Source organism: Ambystoma mexicanum, chromosome 2q, assembly GCF_040938575.1.
Source record: "Ambystoma mexicanum isolate Mex_15411 chromosome 2q, UKY_AmexF1_1, whole genome shotgun sequence".
In the NCBI taxonomy this organism is placed as follows: domain Eukaryota; kingdom Metazoa; phylum Chordata; class Amphibia; order Caudata; family Ambystomatidae; genus Ambystoma; species Ambystoma mexicanum.
Window position 1 is genome coordinate 548,741,357 of NC_090924.1, and position 20,485 is coordinate 548,761,841.

Genomic DNA, 20,485 nt, shown 5'->3' on the forward strand with positions numbered 1-20,485 from the left:
ATCCCGGGTGGCTGGTGTGGACATGTTCTCGGTCAGGTGATCCATGCCCTCTGCATTATGATCTAACATATAGCCATCCCGGATGGCAGTATGCAACATATGCTGTGCCCACACTGTCTCTCCAGCATGCACATGCCCACAGTGGTGTGACACAAGGGACCAGGCTTGTTGCTGCAGGGCCCCCGTAGTTGGCTGTAGGTCTGCAAACCTCTATTAGACATCAGCCCCAAAATCTGACCCCAATGCATGGGAGGGAGACCTTGCAGTCATAACCACAGCGTACATGGGGCTCACCACTGACTGGCCTTGTGAAGCCTGGTGCACCGCTGCAGACTCAACGGCCACATCCGATCTGCTCATTGGGGCACTCACCTTCTACCTCAGTGTCTCAGCCAGACCTGGTTCTGCATCCGAATTTGCAGAGTCAGAAGAGGTCTGAAGAAGCAGGAGCATGGCTGATGCTCGCCTGTAGCACCTGTGGATTTTCATGGTGAAGTAACACCATGGCCTCCACTGGTGGACTGATGTACAACCTCCTCCTGTTCCTCCTCCTCCTCAGCATCCACTGCATCATCACCTGCAGATGGACAGACAACTTTTTGAGTCATGTGTTAACTGACAAACAGGCACATGTGCATTAAAGTGCATACAGACACAAAATGGCTGGACACCCATACATCAGACATTGTGATTTGGCACAGTGTGAGCTGTTCGCCACAGGTGTATGGCATTTGCTGACATGTGCCCCCCCCAGGACCTGTCCATGCCATTAGTGTACACATAGCCATACAAATGTAAGCTACTCTTGACTGATGGATCACGCAAAAACATTTGATTGCACAACCCAGGGATAAGTACTGCACATGGCATTGCAATGCTTAAGGCCAGCATATGGCATCAGGCGGCCGGCTAAATCCATAGATAGTACCAAGATCAAAATATGACAGATATTATGTGAGGAAACAATGTACTTGATTACCATGTCATGTCAATTCACACATGTAGACCTTCAATTCATTTAACTGTATTGCTACATATGCCTCATGCCTGAGAAAGCAAACAGTGATATCCACTCAAAAGTCGTCCAGTGGATGCATTGTGACATGGCCTACATGCATTCCCTCACCATCAACATTCTTTCCATCCTCCCAACATGCCAACGACTGTTAGATGTCTCCTAAATGTGAGTCTACACTTCATTGGGACAGCAGGGTCTAGTGTGTCATTGTGCAGACCGTAGTCTATGTACAATCAATGACATGATATGTGTGCAGCAAAGATGAGTACGCTGGCCAATTCACAACGCACTCAGTCAAGGACTCCCTGTGCTGGGCCAAAACGGGATTACACATATGATTGTTACCGTCTGTTGGGTCACACCAATGACACCACCACGTCTAAAAGCACCCTGTGTGTGAATTCACGTGGGCTTGAGTCCCCTGCTGTATGCCTAGCACAATTCATGGTTATGCATTGTTAAATCACATTGTGTGTGATGACATTGTCATGTGAAGTGTCAGCCAATGACTGGACATGAGTGAACCGATTAGGCTCCAAACAATATAGCCACCTTGGTTGTTAACCCTTTGATAGCAGTATACCCTTTCTTGCTCACATGGACATGAGTGAGTGACTTACAGTCATTGACTGTCGATTTGAATGACACTGTCATGTAACGGGTACTGTCATCTCACACAATGTGATGTGACACTGCACATTGTGTGTGTTGGCTGTTTATTTATTAATTTTTTTTATTGTTAGTTTTATTACATGAACTGAACTTTTCACACATGTCATCATTACACATCATTACACGACATTAATTCATCAATCTCCAACTTAAAAACAATCCCAGTAAAGCATTCATAAAAACTGTGGGCCTCATTACAAGTTTGCAGGTCCGGTAACAACGGTGCCTGTAAGCTTCCGGTACCGTTGTTACCGGACCGGCAAACTACGTGTTCTGCTCGTGGGTGCCTTTACGGCCGCCAGGTCTGACCTGGTGGGCGGACTGGCACCCGCAAGCAGCCCTCAACGGATGCACCGGCCAAGCCAAGAATCCATGAATTAGCGGCACCCGGCAAGGGTGATGTACTGGTTCTGCCTGGGCTGTAATGCCCCAATAGGTCCCCATTGCCGGGTGCCAGTAAATTCATGACTCTGATGGCAGCCGCACTGGAATTTACCGGCACGGCTACCACCAGGGTCATAATGACCTCCTATATATTAAAAGTCTAAAACCGTATCAAAAATTCCAAAAGCCTAAGTAATAAAGAAATGTCATTAGTATTTAAAACCTGATGCATAAATCCTCATCTGAGGAATTAACACAAGAAATGTTTTTCCCTCCATAAAGAGCGTTGAACCGGGCAGGTTAGACAAAGATGTTTTAGGGTTTCGTCCTGCTGAGAACAATACCGACATAATCTCATTTCCCTTAGCACCTTCCTACTAATTCCCAGCACCTCCATGGTAGGGAACACATTTAGCTTCAACCTCAAGATTTTAAGCCAAAAGTCTCTCGAGAGATGTTTCTTCAAATATATTGCCAGGACATTAACATGGTCAAAAGCTTTGCTTATATCAAGGAATGCCAGATAAACCGACCTCCCTTGTTAATTTGCCTGCCCTGACAACAGCGACAAGACAACGGTGTTTAGAACTGTCCCCAGTCCCTTCTTAAAGCCCACCTGCAAGGATAGAAGCAAGTTGCTCCTTCTGCCCATTTTTTAAGCTCTTTCATGAGTAACTTGGCAAAGATCTTATTTGAGGCATCTGTAAGGAACTTAAGGCGGCAAGAGCAAAGAAAGACACAAGTGATCACAGTTCAAGGGTGTGTATTAAACTGTATGAATGGGTGAGAAAAACACCTAATCTAAACCTAAATCTAATATGGGACCAAGCTACTACCATCAAATAATAATAAGGCAGTCCTAGTGGCTTCTTGTCAAATAAAAAGGGCCTATACTAAAAGAAACGAATGCCAAACCTTACTGCTAAGTTACAAAATAGTATGGGATAATGTTCACCCTAAAAGAAAGAAGTGTTCACCAAATAATAAGTCAGGATGGTATGACTGAGGTCTCCCATCCCCACGTATTTAGCCCGGGACAAGGGGGGACTCTTCAGCACAGCACACTCCTGGGCCTCAACCGCACAAACTTAAAGTTTGTTCCAATGATACCAGGACCTTCTGGTGCCAAGTCTCTTTTCTGCAAAGTCTCTTACCTTATAAGGCCTGATGGACCATAAACAACAAACAAAAAATGTCTTCATAAGTCTTCAGGTTGGGCAATTATTCTTTGCCTGTGTATCCCCACAGCCGGGCTCTGATCGTTCTCTCAACGTTAGCCTCCCTAACTCGGGCTCAGACCAATCACTCACTATGGACATCCCTCAGTCAGGTTCTAGCCGTAACTAGGGTAGGACTAGTTAACTAGTTAACTGCAGAATGGCGTTCTGCAAAAAAGGAATTAGTGAATTCTTTCAGGGTAATCATTATTGTCAATTCTTCTATAGATTTACCATTCATCCAAAGATTCATAGTGTTTTTAACACGTTAACCCATTTCTAAGGGAGTTTCTCCTGGGTTTAATTTAATGGTCATCAGCTTTTGTCGATAAAAATTGCAGGTTTTCCCCACTCTTTTTAACAGCCCCTCTTGGATGGATAGAAAGGTGGCCCCCTGTGCAAGATTAAGGAGTTGATGGGAGGTTTGGAGTTCGACTTTCAACAAAGAGGCCAAATAGCATCTTTTAAGGTTCTCTTCCCATCTTCCTCATTCAGCTAGATGTTTGAAGTTTAGGAAAAGGTCCGAAAGGGGGGGCAGTTGAGTGCACTTGGTCTGATAAAAGTAAAGACGGGTCGAACCTTCAATATTATTTGATCTACTGTTGTATACTATAATGTGAGAGAGAAAGGGTGTCTAGTAGCACTTGGGTTTTAAAGAACAGATCCTGCTGCCCAGTTGGGATACAAAGTTGTGAGAACAACACCTCTTTGTGGATATGCGGTCAGAGTCAAGGAGTTCAACAATTTTATTTTCCCCTTCTGGTAGGACCACAATTATCAGCATGGGCTTCAATTTCTATGAGTTGAATTACATGCCACAGCTGACACCATATGTAAGGAACTCATGGTGGCAACAGTAAAGACAGACACAAGTGATAACAGTTCAACTGTGTTTATTAAACTGTATGAATGGGTGAGAAAAACACCTAATTTAAACCTAAATCTAAGATGGGAGCAAGCTACGACCATCAAATAATAATAAGGCAGCACTAGTGGCGTCTTGTCAAATAGAAGAAGGGCGTATCATCAAAAAATGTATTGCCAATCCTTACAGCTAAGTTACAAAATATTATGGGATAATGTTCACCCTAATAGAAAGAAGTGTTCACCAAAGAATAAGTCAGGATGGTATGGCTGGGGTCTCCCTTCTCCACGTTTCACGTTTAGCATGGGACATGGCAAGACTCTTGAGCACAGCACGCTCCTGGGCCTCGCAAGCATGAGGTTAATGTTCCTTTCAAAGATACCAGGACCTTCTGGGGCCAAGTCTCTCTTCTGCAAAGTCTCTTGCATTATAAGGCCTGATGGACCATAAACAACAAACAAAAAGTGTCTTCAATAAATCTTCACATTGGGCGATTACTCTTCGCCTGTTGATGCCACTCAGCCGGGCTCCGATCATTTTCTCAACGTTAGCCCCCCTCAGTCAGGCTCAGTCCAACCACTCACTGTGTACATTCCTCAGTCGGGTTCACGTTTGTTACCACAATGTTCACAGGTGTGTTACTGTTCACCCTAATTCACAGGCATCCCTCAATCAGGTTTACATTTGCCATACAACACAGTACACTTGGATTTTATCACAAGGTGGGATTCACTTTTTAACTTTCCCTTGGCTTTATCACAATACGGGATTCACCTTCCTTAGCTTTCTTCTTGGCTTCATCACAGTATGGGATTCTCCTCCCTTAGATTTCTTCTTGGTGTCCCTCAGTTGGGCTTCAATCCTTCTCTCAGTGTTAGCCTCCCTCAGTCAGGTTCACTGCAGCCTTTCACTCAAAATGTAACATTCAAATGTTGCAAAGTCTTTTTAAACAACTATTCACTGTGGACATCCCTCAGCTGGGTTCACACTTGTCACCAAAATGTTCATGGCCATATCACTGTTTAGCCCCAATTCACAGGCATCCCTCAGTCGGGTTCACATTTGCCAATTTCACAGTTCAATCAGTTTTCCTCAATGTGTCAAAGACTTTACAGTGTACGAGGGGTTTTGCTCGACCCTCATATAACCACTTTTACTGCTCTCACCGACCTCCCCTAAGGCCTTGTGGTTCTCATAATTTCAACAAAACAAAACAAAAAGGCTCCAGTCAGAGTCCTTCTATTGAGCGCCCCCAAGGTGTCAGACCACTGTGCCTCTGGACCTTTACTGGTGTTTCTTTTAAAGTTCAACTGCACAAGTTCTTTGTTCAACAATGTTGCTGCCTGCAACCTTGGGCCCAGCACAGTTTGGTTTACTATTAGTCCTCTCCGATTCATTGGCTGTGCTGAACTGTTGAAGTTCCTTGTTTTGGGAGTCAAGGATGGCAACACAGCGGCAATCACTACTCCCCGCTTTGGATTTCAGTGCGGGAGGGCCCCATGTGCTGTTGACACCTGTCACACCACACGCCAGCTGGACCCACTGGTCTTATGATTTTCCTTTCGGAGGCTTTGCGGGTCTGAGTTGGAAAGGGCAAGGACAATTCTCTCCTCGTCATCCCTCCAGGTCTCACTGCCTTTCTCCTCCATTTGAACTGCTGGTCCGGAATAGCTGCTTCCTTATGCGTTCTGCCTTGCTCAAAGTGAGCTCACGTGTTCTGCCTTTTATCCCTCTGCTATTGGGAAAGGGCCGTCAGGTGTGCGTAGTTATTGTGAATTGCCTGACTCTGCTTGACCCTTGTGTTGGGACATGTCAGGTAAAAGGCTCTGGTGTTAGACTATTGTCTTTCACGGTGTAAGAAAGTGTTTGTGTTGGAAAAGTGGGGGGCAGAGCTTCTGAATATCCGACGGGGTAAGATGGGGAAAAGGTGTTATAAGGAAGGGGGTAACACATCTCACCCTTTGGTGTCCCACTTCCACTCCCTGAAGACCTCCCATCCAGGTGCTCCTCCCCCACCTGTCCATCCCAGGACCTGTATCCAATGGCGATGGCTGTGTTCTGGCCACCTGGATGATAGATCTCCGGGGACTAGGGAGTGAGACACTGTCCACTTTCTCACACATCTAGCAACAAAATTGGCCTGTATTGTTGGGGAGACAATCTTGTCTCCCCTTAAAAATCAGGACTATCAATGCTGTGCTCCAGGATCCAGGAAGCTCCATTTATAATAGAATGTTCCCAAACAAACAGGACATTACTTGGGATCACAACAAAACAGTAGATTTAAATGTTAAATGAGTCAAACCAACTGGCATGGGGCATTTGATTTTTTTGCTGTACTTAATAAGAAGCGCAATGTCATCCAGGTCCCGAGAGAGAGCCCCTACCCTGCTAGGGCAAGATAAACCAACACCGTTAACCAAGCCCTCCTTAACATAGACATCCCTAAAATACTTCACCCAAATTTCTTCTGATATTGCCTGAATCTCGAGGAATTGGTCAATCCCTCTGGGTTTAATCAACTGCCACAACCTGCAGGCCAAAATACATCCCAGCATTCTTTCTTCATCATTTATCGCCATAAAATATATGTTGGCTGTGCACTATATTCGTTCTAGCCCTGTGTACCCGCACAACTTGGTAGTCTTGTGAGCCACCTCTGTTTCATTTTTACATACAATACTGCACTGGGAATGTTGACATATGCATCTATTATGAGTGTTCCATAGTGTACCACACTCAATCCCATGAATCAATCTTAGAATTTACCTCAAATTCAATACTCCACCGTACAAAACCCCCTTAGCACGCTGCCATAACATGGTATTCACTGGCTGCAGGCCAGCACTAAGAAGCAACACTAATGCCAGCACTGTCAGTAGAAACATGGCCCTACTCTTTTGTGCACTATTCACCAATGTAAGAGGATTCAATTCAACACTACAGCTAAGTCAATGCCTAGTCTGGGATACTGAATGGAAACCCTTATTGATATATCTTTACGTCCAGTTCATGAGTTCTGGATGACTACCCCTATATAACACCCCTCTCTTGGAATCCCCCTGACCCCACTGAGCCAAGAAGTAGTTCTGTTTTGCAAGTTTAAAAGGTTTATTTGATAATTTAAACAATATATATATATATCACACTTTATAATAAATTAATAATTGAATATCACACTTAATCTGAGCAGTAATCAATAATGGATAGTCCGGCACTAGCACACTTCTTTATAATCATTGATGAGTGGTTATAGGATGGATAAGATAGCAACAATACTTTTATGGTTTCAAATGGATTCAATGTGGAATGAAATGAAGTACAGAAAATAACTTGATAGGATTTCAGCAAAAGACAATGTAATCACTTTCTTGGACAATTCAACCCCCCCCCCTTTATGCAATGTAAGGAGATGAATAGAAGGGGACTCAGTTCTTAGGAATGCAATCAAATAGAATTCAGTTCAATTCCCCCCCAGCAGCTTATACAACAGATAGGAGTTTTGAAACACAGACCCAAGTGCTTTGAATATGGTGACAATGCAGTGAGAAATATGCTGAAAATGCTTTTAATTCCCTTCAGGAGGTTCAGGGTGAGTGGTATCTAGTTAATATTAGTCCAGGCTCACTCTAGCAATGATTCAGGGATGGTTCTTAAGAGGCAAACGAAATTTAGTAGTTCAGGCAAAAGCAGCTATCTTTTTACAAGTGAAGAAATCGGGCCAAATCGCAAATCGCGGCAAAATTCGCGGGTGCAAGAATCGTGATTACAGAGAAAGTAAAAGGAAGAAGGCTTGTTGAAAAGCTGAGATTCTAAGCTTTCAGGGGAAAGTTACACCAAGTTCCTAGCACAAACGGTTACAGAGTTATGAACGATTTTGTGAAGGTTGTTTTTCGGATTTGAAATTTTAAAAGTTCAAAGTGACAGGTTACAGCTTGCAGCTAGAAAATGACAGGTGACAGCTCTGCAAAATGACAAGTGACAACTTCTAGGAGGCAGTTAGGTTAGATTAAAATAGTTTGGATTAGATTATTTTAACTAAGAGATTGGTTCTGCACAGTTCTGCTAGGTACTCACAATATATTTAAAAATAGGCCTCGCCACGGATCTGGTCAGGTTTTGGACTGGACTCCGGTTCTGGTCTCGGCACTTCACAGTGATCTGGGTCAGCTCTGCTCTGCTGGTCTAGCTTCTCTGGATTCTGGATACTGCTCTGCTTTCTCTGGGTACAGCACTGCTTCTGGATCTTTCTGCACAGCTTTCTCTAGACCCAGCGCTGATCTGCACGGCTCCTGGATGCTGCTACCGCTGTTAGGTTTGCTGGATGCTGAGGCCTACTGCGAAGAGTTCTCAGTTTGTGGGTTTAGGCCCTTGTTTTGAGTTCTGAATCAAGTTCTTTGGAGTCTTAAAGTCTAAGTGTTAAATCTGGTATCTTCTGGATGTTGTATGGTCCGGCAGAGCGCGTTGCAGCAAATGGAATTGAATCTCCTCTCTAGCTTCCAGTGGCTCTTTTTATGTCTTTTGAAAGTGGGTGTGTGTGCAGCATCACTAGCCAGCCCCTCTTTCAACTTGTCATTGGCCCAATTCTCCCCTCTCCCATGATTGGGGAAGGAACTGTGAGTCAGAGTGATGCTGTAGGTTTTATGGGTCAGAGGATCCTCCCCTGGTCAGTTTGCCCACAAATCTATATTTGATCAAAATACACATTTCTCAAATACATAGTGGTTTGTCATTGCATGTACATATTACCTATCACATGAGGTAGTCTCTGTCCCAAATCTGCTCTTCCTGAGGGCTTGCATTCAGAAACGGCAACATTTTCGATTTTAGTGGGTTATGCAACCTTGGTTCTTCATTAAAAATTATACACATATACACGGCCTGTCCATACATACTCCAGTAAATTCCCATGTCTCTAGCTTAAACACAGAGTCTGTAGTATCCATAAATAGCGGGGTTTTGCCCCAGAGCATCACATAAATTCCCAACGCGTCTTAAAACGTGCACAGAAAAATCACAAGAATTATGGTATCATTGAAATAATTCTGACAAGTCTGCACTGTGAGTTATACATCTTTCTTAAAATCATATTCTGGTCAACAGGGGTGTGTCATTTCAGGTCACATGGTGTAGAAACCAGTTTATCCAGTTTCTGCCAAGCTCAGAGACCCTGCCCCTCCCAGCTTCTGCCAAGAGGAAGCTATTTTATGGCCACGCTAATAAACCATCTGCCTGGGCCCAGGACAGGCCTTTGTTCCACTCCCTGTAGCTGCTCCACCCCTAATCTAATCAGAGAGGTGACAACTCCTTTTGGCAAGTGGAAGAGTGGCTGAGCAGGTTTTAACTCCTGTGGGGGTAGATGTCAGGCAGAATTCAGTTTCATTAAGCCAGGTTTCAGATAAAATGTCACTTTTTGTTCCCGAGTTTAAGTCAAGACAATTTTTACATATGAAGCTAGAATGCTGATTCTAAGTTCAAAACTATGACATTTCAACAGTGACAAACTATGTGACACTCAAAAGTAGGTCACTCAGTTAATTTAAACATTTTTGATTTTTGGTAATTTTAAATCCAGTTTCAGTTAGGCTGCTGCAGACCTGCAGAGCTCAGCCAGTCTTGTTATGAACATTGTTTTGGGGCTCTTCAACTTCCCAGATTTAGTATGCACACATACTTCATTCTGCCAGATGTCCGCTGGTGTTCAGTGAGATTTTTGGATATGTTGCAATGTTTGAAAATAGGCATTTTGAGCTGGCATTCAGGGAAACAAAAGGTGATTTTAAAGTGCATTTTTTCCTTTGGCACACATTTCACTCATGGCACCCCGGCCCATCCTGCTTGCACTGGTGGGTGGCAAGTTAGGCAACCATTTTTGTGTGTACAAACTGCGTGGTTCTCCTAGATTCTGGCGCACATGTGGGCTTTTTGGCCATCTTAGATTTTCTAAGCCCACAGCACCAAATGTTGCATCATGATAGCTCAAACGTGGGTCAGGACACACAACAAAGCCCCCCCACATGACTGCCCTTTGAATTTGAGTCGATGGGGAGTCGGGTGCACAAGGGTTTTGACCCACGCACTGGTCTGTCCGCATAATCTTCTTCCAATTCTGCAAATGGCACAGTTCAGCATCTTTTCCTCCATCCGGTACTGATCGATCGGTTCTCCTCGCCTGTCCTGATGGGAATATTGGGTGGGACCCTGGGCCCCTCGGATCGTCCTCCCAGTCTCCGGATCGTCCTCCTTGGCCAGTCTCCAGGTTTTCTTTCTCCTAGGATGACAAAGGAAGAGCGGCAATACCTATTCATGGACATTTTTCCCCCACCATTGATATAGTGGGGTGGCATATAAATTTATAGTCAAAACATATGAACATGCACATTTCTTTTTGCATTCAAAAACGAAAACACCCACATTGAGAAACTCAGAATTTGATAGGCGATATGTAGGATATTTTAAGTTAGAACTGAATTAATCTGAGACAGTACCCTCTAGGATTCCAGAGGATTCCTCCAGTTGTTGCAGAGTGTGCCTGGGATGGCAACACTTCAACTGGTTAATGTGGACCCACTTGTCTTCCCCCTCTGCCAAACCGCCTTTGGGGATGCGGATCTTGTAGGCCACAGGGGAGATCTTGTCTATAATCTCAAAGGGTCCCTTCCATGTAGGCAAACATTTTCGCTGTTTGGCCTGGTTCCTTTGGAAATTGGATAAATAGACCCGGTCCCCCACCTGATATTCCTTCCTGGAAGTTTTCAGGTCATAGTGGGTCTTCATACTCTCAGCTGATCTTTCTAGATTCCGCTGAGCATAGGCAAAAGCATGTTGAAGGTGTTTCCTTAAATTCTCCACATACTCATGAGTTGTGGAGGCATTTATTAGTGTCTGCTCTTGGGTCCTGTAGAGCAAATGCTGCGGAAGCACCATCTTGCGCCCAGTCATCAACTCGAATGGTGACATTTTGGTTGCAGATGACGGGGTAGATCTGATGGCCATTAGGACCAGAGGTAATCGGATATCCCAACTTGGCCCAGAATCTGCCACAAACTTTTGTAAGATGCTCACAATTGTCCGGTTGTAACGTTCTACTGCTCCAGAAGAAGCTGGCCTGTAAGCAATGTGTAGCTTTGTCTTGACCCCCAGTATCTCCCACATCTTTGTCATCACTTCACTGGTGAAGTGGCTACCCCTGTCTGACTCAATCCTTTGAGGTAGACCAAAACGGGAAAAGATGTGGTTAATCATCAGGGCAGCTGCTGTTTCTGCCTTGCAGTTTGGGGCTGGGAGACATTCCACCCACTTGGTAAACAAGCATGTAACGGTCAACATGTACTTGTTTCCTCTAGACGAGCGGATTACAGGTCCTACAAAGTCGATCTGCAAATCTGACCATGGCAGTGTCATCCCCCTCTTTTGGAGGGGTGCACGGTGCGTGAGGGATGATGGCTGAAATTGTGCACACACAAGACACGCCTTCAAGTATTGGTCGAGGTCCTGCCCCATGTGTGGCCAGTATGCAACCTCTCTTAAGATTTCCAGTGTTGTGTGAAACCCCCTATGACCGGCGGTGGCCGCATCATGGGCGTGACTCAACATCAGGCTTCGGAAGGAGGTAGGAACCACCCACTGATCATGGCCAGCTTTGGATTTCCTTACCAACAAACCGTCTTGGATCTGGAACATTTTTGGACATTTCATCAACACTCTTAGGTCCTCTTTCCCAATGTACCCGGTATCCATCAGGGGAAAGTTCTCAGGGTCCACAAGGTGTTGGTAAAACTTACCAATAATTGGATCCCCCTTCTGAGATGTAATCAAATCAGCATCAGGGGTCTCCTTGCTCCATTGGGCAGTTGAAAGATCATTGTGAGCATTTGTCTGGGACCTAGTGATAGCAGTGACCTGGATTTCCCCCAACAGAGACTCTATTTCGATTAGATCCCCTTGGATGGCCCCGGTTTTGGCCAGCTGATCAGCTAAGTCATTTCCAGTTTTGTCTGGTCCCTCTACTTTGGAATGACCCTTGATCTTTTTCCAATAGATGGTCATCTCATTCGAGGTGACCAGATCATCAATGTTTTGGATCAACTTCCCATGTTTCAAGGGTTTGTTGTTAGCACATAACATGCCTCTGGTTTTCCAATTAACCAGGTGCTCCACGAACCCGTTCCGTACATAATCAGAATCTGTGATTATGACCAGTTCGTGGAGTTGATGCTGGACAGCAGTGAGGATGGCCTGTTGCACAGCCATCAATTCTGCCACCTGACTACTTCGGGGACCAATTTTGTATCCAGCGGAGGGTTCTGGGAACTCCTTCACCCATGCATTCCCTACGCCAGCCACCAGTTCTTTCTCCCCGTCGTTGTCAACATGGTAAGAGAATCCATCCACATAGACAGTGGGCATTCCCTCACACTTGTCTTCTTCAAAGACTTTGTGTGGGGAATTAAGGTACGCCTCCATGTTGCCTTGATTTTTAGACTTTCGTCCTCGAGACAGTTTTCTCTGGCACAATCATGCAAGTCAGCCAGACCTTGCACGAGGGGACTCTTCTTGTTTTGGCCATATCTGACCTCCACAGGAAAGCCTTGCATTGACAGAATCCAGGAAGTAAGTCGGGAATTACTCACATTTCCGGCCCGGATTCTATCACTTTGGAGATATTGCAGAGGCTGGTGTGGAGTCTCCACTATGATGTGTTCCCCCTGGATAAACGGGCGGTAATTCTTCAATGCCCACACCATTGCCAGGAGTGCCTTCTCACAATCGTTGAATTTCTCCTCCACAGAGGATAAAGTTTTGCTCGCATAGGAGATTACTTTATTGACCTTGTCATGCTTTTGGTATAATACTGCCGTCAAGCACGTATTAGAGAACCCCGTCTCCAGGAAGAACTCTTTGTTTCTGACAGGGTAAGCTAGGCAAGGTGCTTGTGAGAGGCTTCTTTTGAGTTGTCTTACTGCCTCGGCTTGTTCTGGACCCCATTCCCACTTGACTACCCCCTTCAGGAGATGAATCAGGGGTCTGGTGATCTCTGCGTAGCCCTCAATGAACTTTCTGCTGTAATTAGTCAGTCCAAGGAGGCTCCTTAGTTCCCGCAGAGTTGTGGGGTCTTTCAGTTTTTGGAGTGCTTCCACCTTCTTTTCCTGGGGACAGAGACCCTGAGGAGTAACCTCATGCCCCAAGAAATTAACATGGGTTCTACACCACTGTGCTTTCTGAAAGGAAAGTTTTGCTCCGGCGGCCCTCAACTGCGTCAGAACATAACAGATCTCCGCGATGTGTTCCTCCACAGATGAACTTTTGATGAGGACATCATCTACATAAGCCAGGTTACCCCTTGCACCCAGGTCGGGCATGGCCTTGTGTAGGAAAATGTTGAATTCATTGCCGGAGTTGAGGTTTCCGAAGGGAGTCCGGGTTCATGTGTACTGCTGGCCCCCAAAGGTAAAAGCCAGCTTGTATTGGTCCTCCCTACTGACAGGCACAGTCCAGTATCCATTGGTCAGGTCTATTGCAGTGAATACCTGTGACCCCTGGATCTGGGCCAGCCCTTGGTCAATGTAGGGCAGAGGCCATCGGGAAGTATAGACCTGTTTGTTGAGCTCCCTAAGGTCGGCGCATAGTCTCCACTGGCCGTTTGGCTTCAATATTCCCAGCACCGGATTATTGAAGGTGCTGTGAACTGGACGGATTATTCCCCGGGACTCAAGGTTCTTAATTATTTCAGTAAGGGACTCCATGGATGCGAGAGGCAAACGATATTGCTTCACAAACACTGGAGTCATGCCAGGGTCCGTGGGGATTGTTGTTGTGTGGATGTCGGTGCGGCCACAGTCATATGAGTCTACCGCAAAGAGATCTTGGAAATCCAAGAAAACTTGTTTCAACTTTTGCTTTTGTTCCAGAGTCACACAGGCATCGGCTAGGTTGACTCTCTCTTCCACCATCTGCCTGAAGCCTGGAAAGACTTCTGGTTTGGCTGTCTCAGCGGCCTCCTCCAGCTGGGTGGAGAAGTCCCTGGTCAGAGTGCTGATTTGGACTGGAGGCTTCAGGTGGGAAAGGCAACCCTCATGGACCTGGAAAATCACCTCATCCCTCCTGAAGTCACAAGTCACATCTTCCTTACCATAGGGGCAGGAAGTGTACACCAGGAAGTTCCCCCCATGCCGGGTAAAAATCCTGTCTGGTGTTGTATTGTCATCACTGTCACTGTCAAAACAGTCCTTGGGGATTGGTCCTAACAGTTCATTTCCTAAATCGATGGAAAAATGTCGGTCATCAACCGCCATTCCAATAATGGTGCCTGCGGCTAGAGTAATACTCTTTAAGTCGCTGTTATCCACCTCTATTAGAATGGTGTCATGTTCTATGTTGACTAATGGAGTTGGGTTTACCCCCAACCCTTGCTGTTGGAGAGAAGCGTTTAGATGTATGTAAGCATCAGGGTTTTTCAAATGTTGTCCTCTTTTAACTTTCACTTCCAGGGAGAATTGTCGGGTCCTTTCTGGGATGGTGACTTCCTCTTTGATATGAATTTCAACTGCATAAGGTAGCAATTGAGCTGACCTAAATGCTTTTTCTGGATCATCAAAGCCCATGGGATTATCCGCTAATCGGGACCAAGCTTTGAAGTTTATTAGGTCCAAACTAATGGCAAAGTGATTGAGAATGTCGCTGCCTAAGTAAAAGGCGGCAGTGACGTCTTGCACGACCCAACAGTTATGGACTATGCTCTTGTTGCCAATGGAGATTTTGAGCATACACCTGCTTGGCAGGAGCTGCTTGGAATTAGGTGCTTCCAGGTCCATTTCCCATTTGTCTATCAGTTTGAATGTGGGAATGGCTGGATCTTTTGGGAGTTGGCGGAACATGGCTTCGCTGATGAAGCTCTTACCATTGTTCACGCACACTTGAGCGAGAACAGAGTCCTTCCCATCATTTAACTGAACAGGGTTGAACAACTGCTCTCCAATTTGCTGAATATCAGCCAGGCTCTGAGCTGATTTCACATCTTTCTGGACTATAGGAGTGGGAGTTTCTGATTGTGGATTAGTAAAGAATTTCAGGGTGTTTCCTTCCAGTGTGGAATACCACCTTAAACTGGAACGAAGGTTGATTTTCAGAAATAGAGAGGACCCCCCATCACCACTCTGTTGTCCTACTGCTATTACTGTCACGTCGGGAATTTGGTTGTTCTGGAAGTGAAATTCTACTTGGTCAGATTTTTGTTCAACCATGTGGCAGGTGCCGTTTAAACTAACATGGTTGACACTCTGTTTTAATTTTATTGGTCGGCTAGTCTGGGTCCAGAGGACCTTGTTTACACAATCTATTAGGGGTGGCAACCTTCTCAGGAGGTCATTCCCTAGTAAACAAGGGGTGCCCTCTGGAGTCACTACTATGACCGGGTGTTTCAACTTGTGTCGCCCAATTTTAATGTCCAAGTCTGCAGTCCCCTCAACGGGAATTTCCTTCCCATCAAAGTTCTGCAGTTGTCCAGGAAGAGAGGTGAGAGGAATACAGTAATTCTCCCCCCTTCCTGTATTTAGTTCCTCAAAGGCCTTTTGGACAGAAGGGTAGCTTGGGATCCAGTGTCCACCAGTGCCAAAATTGTACCCTGCCCCTGTACTTGTACCGGGGCATAGTATCTTGCCTCCTTCTCCTCAAGGGGGCACAGATAATGCACATTTTTGGACAACTGGTGAGCTAACTTTCTGGTTTTGGACATTGCTAGCGAAGAGATTTGGGCAGAATTCTGTGGGGAACCTTGGGAATCTGAAAGAAAAAGTTGGCATCTGGAGATCAGAGCCATTATGGATTCCCCTGGTTCCGGTTCTGGGCCGACCCCCCCTTCTTGGAGGCAGTCACCAGGATGGGTTTGAACCAGGGGATTTCGGTATTGTGGGTTCTGGGATGAGATGATGGGCGGCGGTAGCTCAGTCTCCATATCTCCCCAGTCTGAATTGACATCCCTTGGGACCCATTTTTCCTTGGGAGGAGTTCCCCCATCTCTGAAGGAGAAGATCCTTTTCCCAGGATCTTCTGAGGATCCCTCTCCTTCAAATTGGAAGACCTGTACCTCCTCCACAAAGTGGGTCTGTTTGGGTCCTTTGTTTCTCCTCCTCTGCTCCTTGGGAGGCAGGCTTTCAGGGGCAGGAGATTTTGTTTCCGGTTCCTGGTTTTCTAGGAGCTGTTTACAAGTTGGGAAGGAAGCTTCCTCCAAGGCTTTACACCCCCCTTCCCCTTGTGCCTCCTCCCTGGGAACCGGTGTGTTATCGGGGTGCTGCCCCCGTCATTGTTCTGGAGCACCAGGTCCCGAGTTTGGGGCATTCTGTGGTGGCATGCTCATCTGAGGGTTCTGTTGAGCCCTCAGTATGTGACCCAGATCTCGTGCCATATTTTGGACCTGGCGCTCAAGTTGTGAAACCCGCTCAGGCTGATACGGGGCTCTATTTTCTCCCCTGGGCTGATCCCGGGAAGGGTAGCTATCCCTTCTCTGGTAGTACCCCTGGTTGGGAAGATTTTGGTACCCCTCCACCCTTGGCCTCCCCTCTCCCGGATTAGGTTGTCTGGGCTCAGGGAATTGGGGAAAGAAGGATGGATGATTTTGGGGCTGGAAATTGGGTGGATACCTGGGGAAAAAGTTCTGCCCAGGATTTGGAGAATTTCTGCCCTCCTGGGGGAAGTTAGGAGGGAAGTTCCCCGGGTCAGGTGCTTGGCTGGATCCCCCCCCTTGGGCTGGAGGAGTCCACACACAACCCAGGATTGGTCGGTTTCCCTTGTAGCGGGGACTTACATAGTCAGGGGAGCGGGGGACCCCATTTGTGGGACTACCTCCTCGACTCCCTGTCTGTGACTGGCCGGAGGGCCTTCTGGGCTGTGAATTATTAGGTGCAGGTAGGTTTTTAAGCCCCCCATCTCCAAATCCAAAACGGGGGTGACCTTTACCTCTGCCACCTTGGCAGCAGCAGGGGTGCTGTTGGTTTTGGGATTTTTCTGGGTATTGCTTTTATTTTCTATGGGCTTCTGCACCTCATAGATCCGGGTAGCCTGTTCAATGACCCAGTCTAAAGATCTTTTCTCATGAAAATCTCTCACAAGCTGGCTCATTATATATTTGGGCAAGGCATGGAAAAATATATTGACAAATTCTCTGCTGTCTGTGCGCACCCTTCTGGTGGTCTGCGCAAAGGCACGTTTCAGTTCTTGCACAAATTCTTGTGGGGCCTGATCCTCCCCACATTGCAAATTGTAGGCTACCTTGCTAGCCTCTTGAGGATTTCTGTGAACAGAAAAATGTTTCGAGATGGCCGCCTTTGAGATGGACCATCTTAAATGATTTTGGTCCTCCAGCCCCGCAAAGAAACTGGAGTATTCTGGGGAGAATGTCCATTTGACGTACTGGATGCAGCTACTGCTTTCCTTCAAATGGAAAGTCTCCATCATTTGCTCATAGAGCTCCAAGTGTTCCCATACGGAATACTTGGCGTTCTTATGATAAGGCGTGATAACACTCCTTATTGCCTTTATTTGCTTCAATGGGTCCTTAAGCAAGGCCCTTTTTGCCTTATTGGCCTTTTTGGTTCGGGTAGCCCTGGTCTATTCATCCTCTGACTCAGAGGCACTGCTCCCAGAGGTTCCTGTCTGATCTTCCAGGTTTTCCCGGATTCTGCGAGCCTGGGAATGGCTGGCAGAATGTGGGGACCTGGTCTCCTGTGTCCTGCGCCGTTCAGAGGAGTCTTCAGATTCCTCTTTGCTGCCAGGATTTGATGGGTACCCCCCCCCCCACTGACCTAACTGGGCAGAAGTTTTCAGGATGCCCTTAATGGGCCTATTCTCCTGGGGTTCCCCACTAAATTGCACTGTGCTTGGGTGCCCATACCCGGATGCCCGCCCATCCCTTCCTGGGAGGTACTGGCCTATGAGCCCCATGCTTCTGGCTGGATAGTAATCTGCCATCCCTGTGGCCCGGTGCTCATGTGTGCCAGGGGACATGGGGGTGTCAGAGTCCAGGGACTGAGAGAGATGAAGGCCTCTGGTACTAGGGCTCCTAAGGTTATGCTCAGGAGTTTCCCTTTCCCAGCGAACCTGGTCTCTATCCGCCCCTGCTCCCTGTTGCAATGCAAGAGCCTGCGCCTTCAGTTCCTCAGTTAAGGCCTTACTAGACTCTATCAGTCTCTCCTGCATCGCTACATGTTGTTGGAGCCTATCATTGTGCTGGCAGAGAGCCTCATTCTCTCTCTGTGTTTCCTGATTGGTCCTGGAGCACTGGGCCAGTCTTTGCTGCAGGAGGGTTACCTCCTGAGCTGTGTCCCTATTGGCCTGCTCCTGTCTTGCCAGAGCATACTCCACCCTCCTGGTGTGCTCTAGCAAGTCCTGGTGTTCTTTTTGGAGGTCACCCAGTCCCTGGTGGGCCAGGTGATTTTCTTCCATTTTTCTTCTTAAGTGGCAGACTTCCTGGCCTAAGGTGTCCCTTTCCTGACCAAGAGCTTGAATTTGTGACGCCAGGTCATCCCTTTGCCTTGGAAGGCACCAGCTTTCTGGCGCTCCTGATCAAACTCTGCCTGGGTATCCAGGTCTTTCAGGATCAGTTTATTGCTCTCCTCTTTCTCTCTGTCTAGTTGGATTTGCAGGGTGGCTACCTGCTCTGTGCATGCCCTGTTGAAATTGATCTGTTGCTCCAGCTTTTTCTGGCTCTGCAGTAGGGAGTCCAAACTGTCTTGGCGGTCCTTCTGCAAAGCCAGAATTCTGGTATCCTGGTCAGCATTTTCCTGTTGCAGGATATCCATATCCTTCTTTATTTTAATGATGTGCTGTCTACTCTCATTTTCGGACTCCTGGCTTCTGTGCAGCCTCTGCTCAGAAGAGTCCAGATCAGATTGGGCCTTCTGTAATGCCAGCAGTTGCCTACTCACCAGATCTTGGCCTTCAGCACATTTGTCCTGCATGGCTCCCATATGTAAATATAAATATGCCGCTACCCAGGCAATCTTGTGGTGCTCATCCTTGGCCTTAGAGGCCATATATAGTTCACTCAGGGCCACATGTAGGGGACCCTGATCTCCCCATATATCTGACCCTGTTTCAGTGATCTGGGGTGCGATTGCCTGCAAACAGACCGTCTGGTCCTGATGAGTCCACTCACCTCTCACAAATAGCTTATGTAAGAAGTGCTCTCTGGCTATTTTCATATCTACCAAGGTCGCCATTCTGGAATTTGAGTTCCTTCCTGACTGACAGAAGTTTGTATTTTATTTTTGCAAAACAGACCTTTTCCTTAGAGCGTTCCTTTGAGGAGTGCTTTACAGCGTAACACAGCGTGGTGATCCAACCGGATATGTGTATCTGGTCAGCTGGCACACTGTATTAATCTGCACAAGTGATAGATCTAACCCAAACGTCCGGCTCGAGCCCCCAATTTGTAAGAGGATTCAATTCAACACTACAGCTAAGTCAATGCCTAGTCTGGGATACTGAATGGAAACCCTTATTGATATATCTTTACGTCCAGTTCATGAGTTCTGGATGACTACCCCTATATAACACCCCTCTCTTGGAATCCCCCTGAGCCCACTGAGCCAAGAAGTAGTTCTGTTTTGCAAGTTTAAAAGGTTTATTTGATAATTTAAACAATATATATATATATCACACTTTATAATAAATGAATAATTGAATATCACACTTAATCTGAGCAGTAATCAATAATGGATAGTCCGGCACTAGCACACTTCTTTATAATCAATGATGAGTGGTTATAGGATGGATAAGATAGCAACAATACTTTTATGGTTTCAAATGGATGCAATGTGGAATGAAATGCAGTACAGAAAATAACTTGATAGGATTTCAGCAAAAGACAATGTAATCACTTTCTTGGACAATTCACCCCCCCCCTTTATGCAATGTAAGGAGATGAATAGAAGGGGACTCAGTTCTTAGGAATGCAATCAAATAGAATTCAGTTCAATTCCCCCCCAGCAGCTTATACAACAGATAGGAGTTTTGAAACACAGACCCAAGTGCTTTGAATATGGTGACAATGCAGTGAGAAATATGCTGAAAATGCTTTTAATTCCCTTCAGGAGGTTCAGGGTGAGTGGTATCTAGTTAATATTAGTCCAGGCTCACTCTAGCAATGATTCAGGGATGGTTCTTAAGAGGCAAACGAAATTTAGTAGTTCAGGCAAAAGCAGCTATCTTTTTACAAGTGAAGAAATCGGGCCAAATCGCAAATCGCGGCAAAATTTGAGGGTGCAAGAATCGTGATTACCGAGAAAGTATAAGGAAGAAGGCTTGTTGAAAAGCTGAGATTCTAAGCTTTCA